This window comes from Chiloscyllium plagiosum, unplaced genomic scaffold (assembly GCF_037043375.1).
Source record: "Chiloscyllium plagiosum isolate Xiang-an unplaced genomic scaffold, Cpla_swu_hap1 HiC_scaffold_41, whole genome shotgun sequence".
In the NCBI taxonomy this organism is placed as follows: Eukaryota; Metazoa; Chordata; class Chondrichthyes; order Orectolobiformes; family Hemiscylliidae; genus Chiloscyllium; species Chiloscyllium plagiosum.
In genome coordinates, this window is record NW_028270179.1 from 12,007,351 (window position 1) to 12,021,398 (window position 14,048).

The window sequence follows — 14,048 nt, forward strand, 5'->3', positions numbered from 1 at the left end:
ATCAGAAACTCTGTCTTCACGATCCCTCTTCAATATAAACAAGGCCAACATAACTTTGTTAAATGGCCAGAATCGACAGACACGTTAGCATCATTGGTTAAAAACTACAAAGTGAAAGCGGATTGCTGACGCAGCCCATCAGCCCAACAACCCCACCCTCAGCCTGTTTGACAGACACTTTCACAAACCCAATTATCTTTCAGGTTATCTGTTCATGCCTTCCCTGCTTATCCCCCTCATAGCCTTCCGAGTTGGCCCCATTCTCAGTCCTTCAGTACTTGTTGCCACTTAGACTTCAATTGTGTTATACTCACTGATTTGCTCCCTCCCAACATCTAATGTCCTGAAGCTTACCATTAAGAGAAAATCAAACCATTCCCACTTGACGTTCAATGGTATCTACATTGTATTACACACTGACAACCACCCATTCCCCACCCTGCCACCCACAGCTTTCAACTACCATCATCCTGGGTCTGAAAATTGAGCCAGAAACTAACCTGGACCAGACATATCAGTACAGTGGCTAAAGTGCGACTCAGAGGTGAGACATCCTGCAGCGGCTAATTTAGCTCCTTACTCTACCCTCCACTCACCTCCAACCATCGCAACTCGCAAAATCTATCTACCATTGAGAAGGCACAACTGAGTTGCGTGAAACCCACTTGCCTGGATTTTTGCAGCTGCAATTACACTCAAGAGACTCGATTCAGGGAAAAAAAGTTCAATTGACTGAGAGAACATCCACACACATAATACTTGCTCGACCACCAAATCTCGGTGGCAGTGTGTACCTTCCACAAGGTGCACATCAGAAATTCACCAGAACTTCTGATTGAGCACCTTTGTGCCCCGTGACCATTTCCATCCAGCTGGACAAGAATTGCAGACGCATGGGATCACAGCCTCTCCAAGCCACTCACCATTGTGACTTGGAAGTGTATCGCATTCCTTCACTGTCACAGGTTAAAATTCTGGAAGTCCCTCCTATATGGAATCATGGGTCTACACAGAGCACACAGACTGCTTTGTTTCAAGAGCGCAGTCCACCACCTCCTTCTCAAGGGGAACTATGGAGAGCAAAAATGTTGGCCGAACAGGTGGCTCTCATTTTAAGTGAATGAATAGGAATGAAAGGTCAGTGAAATATTTCAAGAGTTCCTTCAAAGTCACTGGGTCAAAATTGTCTAATTGCTTCACAGACGGCTTATTGTTAGTCTGCGTGGAGTACACTGACCACTGCAGTTCAAGAAGGAGTTCAGCCACATTCTCTTCTCAAGGGGCGGAAATAGGGATGGACAACAAATGGCGGACCGGCCAATGTGCACCACTTCTTGTGAATGAAATGTAATGAAGGGTGAGTGAAGACAATGATGATGTGCTCTCAGAGGGTACTGATCTGTGAGATGTCCTTCTTCTCTCCCCCAACATCTGAGATCCCGACGCCATCTTATTGCATCCCTATCGCCGAAGGATTTTCTATCACTCTGTCTTGATCCAAGTTCAGACCTCACTGTGAAAATGTTACTTCACAATAACGCTTCGACATGAATGTAAGAAACCAGGATCATTACGACGATAGAGTAATGTACAATCCTCGAGCTGACATTTGCTGAACTACATCCGAGGATATCAGTAACAAAATAGATCACACTGAGGTTCTCTCTATTTATCTGTGCTGTTGATTTTCTTTTCACACTTTATTAATTTCTCTCTCCTCCCTCATTAATGTCTCTGTCGCTGTTTCTATCTTGAACGCTGTTATTTTTACTCCCTCACCTATGTCAAACAATATACGATTCATTCTCTCTTCAAACACTCTTTCACTCTCATTGCCCAATCTCTCTTACTCCAATTCTTTTTCCATGTATCTCTCTTTCATTAGTCTTTGTTCCTGTTTTTCCTCTTGAACACATTCATCTTCTTTCACTGTCCCTCAGTAATCATTCTCTCACGCAGAATTCTCTCTCCATTCTCTGCTCTGCATTCCACTCTAACACATTTATCTACTTTCTCTCTGCCACTCGTTATTCTCTATACCTGTATTTCAATAGACAATAGGTGCAGGAGTAGGCTATTCTGCCCTTCGAGCCTGCACCACCATTCAATATGATCATGGCTGATCATCCATAATCAGTATCCTGTTCCTGCCTTATCTCCATAACCCTTGATTCCACTATCCTTGAGAGCTCTATCCAACTCTTTCTGAAATGAATCTAGAGACTGGACCTCCACTGTCCTATGGGGCAGACCATTCCACACAGTCACCACTTTCTGGGTGAAGACATTTATACTCATCTCTGTCCTAAATGGTCTACCCCGTATTTTTAAGCTATGTCCTCTGGTTCGGCACTCACCCATCAGCGGAAACATGTTTCCTGCCTCCAGAGTCTACAATCCTTTAATAATCTTATATGTCTCATTCAGATCCCCTCTCAGTCGACTAAACTCAAAGGTATACAAGCCCACTCGCTCCAGTCTTTCAGCGTAAGTTAGTCCCACCAAATTGACCTCGTGAACCTACGCTGTACTCCCTCAATAGCCAGAATGTCTTTCCCCAAATTTGGAGACCAGAACTGCACACAATACTCCAGCTGTGGTCTCACCAGGGCCCTGTACAGCTGCAGCAGAACCTCTTTACTTCTAAACTCAATCCCTCTTGTTATGAAGGCCAGCTTGCTATTCGCCTGCTTCACTACCTGCTGTACCTGCATGCTTACCTTCATTGACTGGTGTACAAGCACACCCAGCTCTCTTTGTACTGCCACTTTACCTAAATTGATTCCATTTGCCTACCTGTGCTTGCCACGAAAGTGGATAACCATACATTTATCCACATCAAACTGCATCTGCCATGCATCTGACCACTCACCTAACCTGTCCAGGTCATCCTGTAATCTCCTAACATTCTCCTCACATTTCACCTTGCCACCCAGCTTAGTATCATCAGCAAATTTGCTAACGTTATTACTAATACCATCTTCTATATCAATAATATACATTGTAAAAAGCTGCATTCCCAGCACTGCTCCCTGCGGTACCCCACTGGTCACTGCCTGCCATTCCGAAATGGAGCCGTTAATCACTGCTCTTTGTTTCCTGTCAATCAAGTTTCAATCCAAGTTAGCACTTTGCCCCCAACACCATGCGCCCTAATGTTGCTCACTAACCTCCTATGTGGGACTTTATCAAAAGCTTTCTGAAAGTCCAGGAACACTACATCTACTGGATCTCCCTCGTCCGTCTTCAGAGTTACTTCTTCAAAAAATTCCAAAAGATTAATCAAGCATGATTTCCCCTTCATAAATCCATGCTGACTCTTACCAATCCTGTTATTACTGTCCAGATGTTTCGTAATTTCATCCTTATAATACACACCAGCATCTTTCCCACCACTGAGGTCAGACTAACTGGTCTATAATGTCCTGCTTTCTCTCTCCCACTTTTCTTAAAAAGTGGTACAACATTAACCACCCTCCAATCCACAGGAACTGATCCCGCTTTCTAACCTGTTTACTTTCCTTCTTCATACCTCACATTATTCTCTCTAACACATTAATCTTCTGTCTCTGCATCCCTCATTACGGTTTGCGCCTCAATTTCTCTGTAATACCTGTATTTACAGTATTTTGTCTCCTCCACCTCTCCTGTTAATCTTGCAATCTCCATTATGCTTCTCTCTTGCTTCCTCATCACTCCCTCGACCTTTATTTCATGCTCTCTCTCTGTCCATTGAGCCTCCTTCTGCATGTCTTAACTTTTATCTTGTCTGTACTTCGTGCCACAGTGTCAATCTCCAAACTCAGCAGGATCTAACTCAGTGGCAGGCCTTTCCGGAAATGGTAAAGGCTGTGCTCAATCTGTGAAGGGTCGTTCATATCAATTCCTGTTGGATGAATCCATATGTGGCAACTTAGTTAATATTAAACCTCCCACGATCAATGTTGACCTCCCCAAAATCACGTGTTGCGAGGAGCAACGGCAGAGCTTATATGATCGCCCAACAAGTTCTGCAGAGCCACAGTGAGATCAATAAACAAAGGAGCCATGTTCAGCGGGCTTGGAGATCTCTGTAGTTAATAATCTCTCAAGTTCGGAGTTCTTTACTTGTTAAAGTGACAGTCCACAGTGAGCAGGCAATGTTGCATCACCATCGAAAGTTTACCACGGTGGGGTGAGATCAAATACCATGATAAGAAATGTTCAGCTCCCACCCACCCACCGACCTCCGCACATGTACGCACAACCCAACAACCACCCCCACCCCACCTTCCGGCAAGCCAGCCATTCAGGATTGACGTTCTACTTGTGGCTTTTGAATTCCAGTAGCAGCGTCAGGAATTAACTCATGGCTGAGTGAAATACATACATCTGTCTGCATCAGTGGTGCTATGATGAAGATGGTCAGGAGCGTTACCAGACGTAACGATCACCAACAACCTGTCCAGAGCTTCCCCATCGATGTTACGGTGAAGAATGCACAAGAATGTCGCTACGTTCTCAGAGGGCTATGTACATTCCTTATGTACAACAAAAAGCTTAGTTTTTATTTCTCGGTGCACTATGCAATGTATCCTGTCTGTGTGTATCTCAACTTGGTACGGTAACTGCTGTGCCCAATACCGCAGGAAATACCATAGAGTCATGAACATGCCCAGTTTATCAACAGATTAGTCGACAATCCATTGACTCGATCTATGCTTCCCACTGCCTCGGGAAAGCAGCCGACAGAATCAATGATCCCACACCTCGCCATGATTATAATATTTTTCATCCTCTTCTGACAGGCAGAAGATGTAAATGTTTTAATTCACATATCAACAGATTCAAGAACAACGTTTCCCACTCTGATCACAGCCTTTGAAACAAACCTGCAAAATTCGATTGTTTCTTTTCTATCTGCTGCGTGTCTGAAGCTGTAACAATGTAGTCTGCACTCTGTTCTTTTACGATAATGTACTTTTATGGTAAGACTTGCCGAGATAGCAAGTCTTTTTCATTTTATATCAGTACATGTGACAATACCGCTTAATCTACCATTAATACGTGCTCAGTGTGTATCATGATACTCTGAATTTCTAAATGATTTACTGATACCTCTTTATAATAGATTCCAACATGTTACCAATGGTAGACGTTAAGCTAAATTTAGTTGTGTTATACTTGTCTCCAAATCGTTTTGGATAAGGTTGCTTGCAGTTATCCAATTTTAAGGACGAACTGATGATAAAGCCCATGAGACCATACGACATAGGAGCACAAATTCAGGCCATTCAATCCTGGCTGGTACATTTCTCAAAAAATAAATCCCTCGCCATCTCATGGTAATCTTAGGTTCCCTTCATAATGAGGAGCCTATCCCTCTTCGTCCAAAATGAATGTAATTACTTCGTCTACATAACCTTCTGTTGCAATGAATTCCATCGATTGGCCACTCTCTTGCTGAAGATTGCTTTTACTTATCTCTATTCTTATAGTTCGGAAAGAGGCTCGAGGGGCTGAATGCCTGAATCTGTTGCATTCTAGCAAGAGGATATAGGTTAAACACAGGACAGCATGTTCGCGATGACCAGAGGAGTTCAAAACCAAGGGGGTCTCAGTCTAAGGCATTCAGGACAGGCCATTTGGTACGGACGTAGGGGAACAGCGGAGACTGTGGAATTATCTGCCACTTAAAGCAGTCAAGACGAAAATATTGAATATTGTTTTTTCGAAGTAATTATATACGGCTCCTGGAATGAAATGGATCAAAGGGTATGGTGAGAAAACAGTAACAGGGGATAGTGTTGGATGATCACCAAAGGTCACATTCAATGTTATAGCAGGCTCGAATTCTTGAATGATCTATCCCTGCTCACAGTTTCTGTTTTTCACTATGAAACACATGGTGCTGTGATTCATTCCAGAAAAGATTCATAACTTCGTTTGAAGCTGACAGAATGACAACCGGCAGTTAATCTGTTCTATGAAGGATGTAAATATTTGACATCATGAAAGCATGAAGCAATCTGTTGGCAACTCAGGTGAAACTTTCAGAAATTTATAAATAAAATCTTTCACGGTATGTGGGCATCGCTGACTGAGTGCATTATTTTATGTTTGCTATGGAGTAAAGAAAAACATTCTACTGCGTCTCGTTTGTATATCAGTAATGAGGGGGTCCACACTTGTACGATTGTCAACAAGACTCGTAGGAGCGAGAATAAAAATAAAGGGATACAGTTCTGAGGCTTTATAAGGCTCTGGTCTGACCAGACCACATTTTGATCATTGTGAGCAAGTTTGGGCCTATATCTCAGGAAGGATGTGCTGATCCGCGAGCTCGACGTGGGTCACGAACATCTCGAAGGATGAAGGGTGAGCAAATTGAAACTTACAGAATACTGAAAGGCCTCGATCGAGTGCATGAGGGGAGATGTTCCATTTCGCAGGAGAGACCAGGATCAAAGGGGAAAGGCTTAGGTAAAGATTGCGATGGTTGACGGAGTTCCAGCCCAACTGCTTGTTCTGTGGTGCTGGGGCGTTCGTGGGCCAATGATATGCGGGGTGTTTCACTTAAAAGAGTACGTATCAATGAATAATGGACACACACAAACCCGTGCCAGGAGACGAGTCCTGCTGCCGTTGCCCGGAATTTCCCCTGTGCCATGAAGAAACTAGAAGAGCTCCAATGGTAATCGTTGCTGTTAGCAAAGGTAGCATTTTGAGAGGGTTAAAGAGCGATCTATAATATTGCAGCAGAGACCCTTTGGCACATTGTTCTTCCAAAACAAAATACGACCTCCAGCAGACCCCCTTTCCCAATTGACCTAGAGCCATTAATTTTCAGACGTTTCAAGTGGCTTATCCAAGTACACTTTCCGGTCGCGAATCTTCCCTTCTCAATTAACAACTCAGGCAGGGCATTGCAGACTCACCACCAGCCTTTGGGTGAAAATATTTTTTGAACTCTCCTCTGAACCCCTGCCTTTCACTTTAAAATGGTGATTTCTTGCTATTCAGCGTTCGGATAAGGAACCCAGCTGTTTTCTCGTCTTGTCCATGCCGCTCATGTATCTCGCTCTTGTCCTCACTCTACCTTCTCTGCTTCTCATAAAACAAACCGAGCTTCTCCAGCACTCTGCATTGCAGAACCTGGTCACGCTGGAAAATGTTCACGACTGAGCCCTCTCTCTGGTGAAATCAGAGAGAGGGCTCGTATTAAATTGAAAAGAACAATTCTAAATCCCAAGATTGCACTTGAATCCAGAGTGGCGAGACTGGGTTGAGAGGAGTGTTGTAGATAGGCTATTAACACTTCTTTTCAGGGTACTTGAGTTCAACGTACTGAGCCTAACCATTGCACAGTGTTGCGCATTCACCTGTTCTCTGTTTGTGAACTGTCAACTTAACAAGTCGAGAACTCGCAGAGAAGTCCGGATGGTGCTGCTTCTTGCCGAGAATTTCAGTGATTATTCACTACAGAATCTCCGGGTCGCTGAATGTAACTCCTGTTTTTCATCGATCTCACGGGGATATCGCGGAAGTTTGTAGGTCCGAATGAAAGCTGTGCCCTTGCTCCTTGCAACGTGGCATTTTGAGGAGGCGAACACTGATAGGCTGAAAGGTAAGTAAATAGCCACAGGTAGATGCATCCATCAGTAACTGATGTGAAGAATTCTTGACAAAGTGAAGACAGCATTCATCATTTCCAGCCAGGCCTGCTGCTGATTTCGATCCTGCTGGACTTGGACATTCACACTGCATCGCAGAAAGAACTACAGAGAAAAGGTAAGACATCCAGAAGTAGGGGTAAAAGACAGAGTGAGAGTGCGAAATAAAGGTAAAGTAAGTAATGAGGGAGTAAGATAGTAGGGTAATGGAGAATGAGAAATGAAGAGGAGAGATGGGAAGCGACAAGAAATGCAATAAATACAAGTATTCCCGAAAAAATGGAGATGGCGACAGGAATGAATGACAAAGAGACAGACGGTAAAGGTGTTAGAGAGAGAGAGAGTAATGAGGAATGCAGACTGAAGATAACAGGATTAGTAAATAGAGAAAGGAGATTAATGAAGAGCTGAGAGAAAAAAGAGATAGGCATTGCAGTATCATGCACAACAGAGAGAGAATTGTGCTTGACAGTAAAGAGGTACAGAGAAAGAAGGTGAAGAGGTTTGAGAGATTAAAAAAGAACAGAATATGAGAAAGAGAGACCGACATGGAAAAATAATTGGAAAAGTTGTTATTGAGTAATGATTGTGAGAGTGTTTGAATAAAAACATCAGAGAAAGACTAAAACATGTACTGAGTGATGTTGGCGATGGAACAAAAATAGCTGCTGTCGGGATAGTAATTGAGACTGAGAGATAGATGGGGGGAGAGAGATAGGAATTAAATGTGAACAGAAAATAAACATCACAGATCGAGAGAGAGAACCTTCTGTGATCTGTTTGTTGATTGTACATTCCTCTTCCATTGTCAGGGTCCTTGCATCTTACAGGAGAAAGTGAGGTCTGCAGATGCTGGAGATCTGAGCTGAAAATGTGTTGCTGGAAAAGTGCAGCAGGTCAGGCAGCATCCAGGGAACAGGAGAATCGACGTTTCGGGCATAAGCCCTTCTTCAGGAATGAGGAAAGTGTGTCCAGCAGGCTAAGATGAAAGGATATCTTAGCCTGCTGGACACACTTTCCTCATTCCTGAAGAAGGGCTTATGCCCGAAACGTCGATTCTCCTGTTCGCTGGATGCTGCCTGACCTGCTGCGCTTTTCCAGCAACACATTTCCAGATCCTTGCTTCTTACAGTCATGTCTGGATGCTTGTATAAAGTTAGCAGTTTCACAGTCATTTCTCGAGATTGGAGCAAGACAGAGTCGGGGAGGGCAGAAGGACATCCAACCTATAGGTCCGTCTGAAGCCACAGCACCATTGTATTCACTCACCCTTCATTAATTTTCATTCGCAGGATATTGGTCTGCAATATTGACCGTTCCGCCATTTTTTTGCCAATCCCCAGTTGTACCCTTTGAGGAGAGTGGGGCTAAACTCCTTCTCAGACTGCCTCAGTCCGTGTACCGCAGACAGACCAGTAATAAAATGGCAGGGAGGCAGCTACGGCATTTTGTCCGAGTGACAGCGAATGAAAAATCGATATATTTCACGCGCACTTCATCCGATTCATTCATGCGATTTGGAAGGCGTTGTCAAACAGCAGTTATTGCTCTCCCTCGTTGGCCCCGTGAGAAAGTGGCATTGAGCGGCTTTCTTGAAATAATGTAGTCAATGTGCTCAGGGTAGACCAATAATTCCATCAGGGAAGAACTTCCACAATTTTGTTTGAGCGGCACTGAATAAATGGTGATATATTTCAAGACAATATGGTGAGTGGCTTGGAGGGGAAAGTGCAGGGGTTAGTGCTAAAATCCATCTGCTACCCTTGTGCTTCTCGATGGAAGGGGTTTCGAAGGTACTAACTAAGGACTTTTGGTAAATTTTTACAGTGCGTCTTGTAGATGGTACACACTGCGACTAAGCCTTGGTGGTCGAGGGAGTGAATGAGTGTAGATCTTTTGCGAATCAAGTGGGCTTTATTGTCATGGATCCAGTCGATATTCTTAGTGTAATTGCAGCTGCAAAAATCCAGACAGGTGGGTTTGACACTATTCACTTGTGCCTTGTCGATGATGAACCAGTTTTTTGGGGAGTGGAGGTGGAGATGAGGAGCTGGAGGGTAAGGAGCTGAGAAAGGCGCAGCAGAATTCCGAGACTCTGAATCTCTCTTTAGCCAGTATATTGAGATATATGCTCCAATTTAGTTTCTGGATCATTTTGAAGCAGCTGAATGTGAAGAGTTGACGACTCGGGGGCGGGGGGAGGGGGTGTGCAAGGTGTACAATAATGATGAGTCGATTGAACATGAAGGGTCAAGGTTTAGATTAGCTCATATTGTTAACTTTTAGGACGTTGAAGGTTGGCAGGGAGGAATTCAGTTATGGTAACACCATTGAAGTTCAAGCGGCGACAATTACTGAACGGGTGAGAAGGAAGCCAACTCGGAAGATTACGAGTGGGCATAAGTGGTGAAAGCATGAAAGGATAACCTGAAAGGTAATTGGATTGATGAAAACCTCTGTAGGAATGAGTGAGGGTGGGGGAGTTGAGCTGATGGACAGTGTCAGCAGTGCGTCAGCATCACCTCCTACTTTTGACACCAAGAAAAGTCAATGAAGCTACATGTTTCCACTTTATCTCGAATCTGCAAAGCATTTGTGCACGACCTGGCTGTGACTGTGTGTGTGTGTGTGTGTGTGTCTGTGTGCGTGTGTGTGTGTTTGTGATTCCTTCGGTGTTATTTGTTATCGTTAATGTTGATATGTATGCCTATCTGTCCCTATGTGCATGTGTTGTGTAAGTCTGCGTATGTGGCTGTTTCTGTGAGCCTTCCATTTCACGTGCGTGTCTGGGGCGTGTAGTGTGTTTTGTGTGTGTGTGTTTCAGTCTCTGTGTTTATCTTTCGGTGTGCATTTATGATTCTATGGATGTGTCTTTGTCTGTGTTTCTGTGTGCCTCTATTCAGTGATTGTGTCTCTGTGTATTGGTGCATTTCTGTGTGTATCGATGATTTTGTTTTATTGTGCACCTCCATTCAATGGGTTTTCTGTAATCGAGTCAGAGAGTCCTAAAGCATGCAGACATGCCCTTTGATCCAAACTGATCCATGCCGAACAAAATGTCCATCCATGCTAATCCCATTTCCTTTAAACCTGGCCCATATACTCATAATCCTTTTCCATCACTTTTAAATGTTGTTAATGTACCAGCCTAAACCACGTCCACTGGCAGCTCAGTCCATATGCAACTAATTCTATGTGGAAGAATGGTTTACCTCTGTTTCCATGTTATTATTTCCCTTCGAACATCAAATTTGAGTCTTCGTTTCCTTGATTCTCAAACCCTGAGAAAAGGACTGTTTGCATTCACGCTATTCATGCCTCACTTGACCTATTAGATACCCACTCAGTCTCCAAAACGCGAATGAGAAAAGCCCATCTCTTTCAACCTCTCCCTTTTACACAGACCATTGAGACCTGGCAGCATCCTTGTAAAATTGTGATGCAGTCTTTCCAGATTAATACCATCCTTCCTGCAGCAAGGAAACCAAATCCGAAGACAATACTCCTAGTGCGTCTGCACCAATGTTCTGTACAACATAACTTCCCAACTTCAATACTCAATGCCCTGACTGATGAAGGCGAGTATTCCAAAAGCCCCCGGCACTGCCTTAGCTACCTGTGACCTTCCAACATATATCTTTTTATTTTAGTGCCGTAGAACTTGGGACTTGAAACAGTACAGGCCTTCCGGCCGTCAAACTCCACCATTCCAGTTTCGTCCATATTAAAACGCAATGACAATTTAAATGCCCGAAAACTTGGCGAGTCCACTACTGTTGCAGGCAGTGCATTCCACGCCCCTACTACTATCGGAGCAAAGAAACTAACTCGGACATCTGTTCTATATCTGTCAACCTTCGATTTAAAGCAATGCCCCATCGTGCTAGCCAACACCGTCTGAGAAACAGAAAACACTCGCTGTCCACCCCATCCAATCCTCTGATCATCTTGGAAGTCTCTACCAAGTCCCCTTCAATTCTTCTCATCAACAAAAACAGCTTTCCGTCCCTCAGATTTTCCTCGTAAGACCTTCCCTCCATACCAGGCAGCACCGTCGGAAATCTCTTCTGAAACCGTTCCCAAGCTTCTACATCTTTCCAATAATGCAGTGACCAGAACTATACATAATAATCCAAGTGCGGCTGCAAAAGGGTTTTGTACCGCTGCAACACGACCTGGTTCTGAAACTCAATCCCTCTACTAATAAAAGCTAACAATCTATATGCCTTCTAAACAACTGCATCAACCTGTGTGTCGACTTTCTCGGATCTATGTACATTTCTTATTTTTCTCAAGAGAGTTGGAATGTAACAGGCGAGATGTGCTACGGAGACGTTATAAAGCTCTGGTTAGGACGCATTTAGAATACTATATCGAGTTTTGGGCGCAACGTCAAGAAGGGCGTACTTGAACTGGAGAATTTCTAGTGGGGTTTCACACGGATGATCCCTGGAATGTTAGGCCTGACATATGATGAAAGGCTGAGGATCTTGAGATCGTATTCATCAGAGTTTAGAAGGATGAGGGGAGATCTAATAGAAACGAATTCCCAGCGTTCACACTTTCTAAGCCTTGCAACATCACGAACGTTGACACCTGGGAGGCAACAAACCAATCGTGTGTTACTCTCATTCCCACACAACCTCCTATCTCTTTTCCTTACTATTGACTCAGCAATGACGAAAGCTCTGCTCCTCTTCCCCTTCCCCACTGAGCAGCAGAGATAGACACTGCACCTGCGACCTCTTCCCCATTACTTCCCTGGTTAGTCTTTCCCCCAACAGTTTCTAAAATGGTATACTTGTTGCAGAGAAGATCCCTGCACTGCCTAATCTTCACTGCCTTACTGTGGAGTCACTAACTCCCTGTAACTCCTCACAATAACTGCCTCCACGTTCTAAATGACCCGACGTTCATCCAGCTCCACCTGCTGTTCCCTAACTTGGTTCTCGAGGCACTGGAGTTGGGTGCACATCTCACGAATGAAGTCAGCAATGAGCGTGAGGTTACGTACTTACCAAACGTGCAGAAATCCTTTGAATCATCCTTAATGTTTAAAAATAATCATTTTTCCCATTTCAATACACAGCGTAAAAGAAAATAAATATTTATTTTAAATTGCACTATATTCCAACAGCCAAGACTATTGCCCTCGGTTCAGCCAGCTAAAAAGAGTGACTCATACACTCTGTAATTTTCTGAGTTTAGATTGACAAGCTCATTTCAGTTTAACAAAAATAGACATCTGGATTCATAGGGATAACTGAAGTCATCTGCTCAGTGACTGTACACGGTATAAGCAATCCTATTAACGGAACCCAGGTGTTGACGATGAATTAATGCCGACTCCACAATTCATGAGTGAAGTCTCTCAGGGACTTGTCTTTTTGCTGCATAAAAGGATTCCTGGCTTAACTGCACAGAATAACCCTCCACCCACTGGCAGAAAATGCGTCATGGATTTTAATGATTTCTATCCATACATTCTTGAAGTATCCTCCGACGCATTTTCATGGATTAATGGGGACTTCTACATCAAAACTAGAATTCAGGATTTTGAGAGGATATACTACCCAATACTTGCTGCTGTCAGTGTCCCCCGTAAGTGCAAAGTGTCCTTATCAAATTTCTAAACCGTGTTGTACTCTTTACTTATTATCCTGAACTGTTTCCTGATCCACGTTTGCTCGTAGATGGATTGGTGATTCCTCCTTACTCACCTTGGTATATATGGTGAAGTGTAAACCTATGTTAGACCAGACTACATTACACTGTCTACATAGTCATTACCGGAGAAGAATTCGATTGATTCTCTGCTTCTTATGGCTATGGATCTAATTATCTACGAGCAAATGTGGAAGGATCACCTGAAATTCTCTGCAGTTGATGGCTATATTTGTTTGATAGACCGTGAATACTTGGATCAGAATTCTGCGTCAGAAGATTCAATGTATTTAATATAAGATGACAGCATATCAGTCAAACAGACACACACACACTCTCTCTCACAGACTCTTGCTCTTGCAAAACTGCAGACGCCCACTATCACTCACATAAAACCTTTCAGATTCTTTCCCAAATGCACAGAATAATTCTCTCTCTCTCTTTTCGAACTCTCTATCACACACACACACACACACACACACACACACACACACACACACACACACACACACACACACACACACACACACACAATCAATGGAAAACACTCATTAATTCAGATAATCTCACACACAGACACTGTCAGAATGTACCCCGTGTCGTAATATGTGGTGCTGGAAAACACAGGTGTTCTGGCAGCATGCGAAGTCGGGGAGAGGTGAAGTTTTGAGCATCAGCCGTTCATCACGAATGAGGGGGTGGCCCAAGGAGCCTGAGAGATAAATGGGTGAT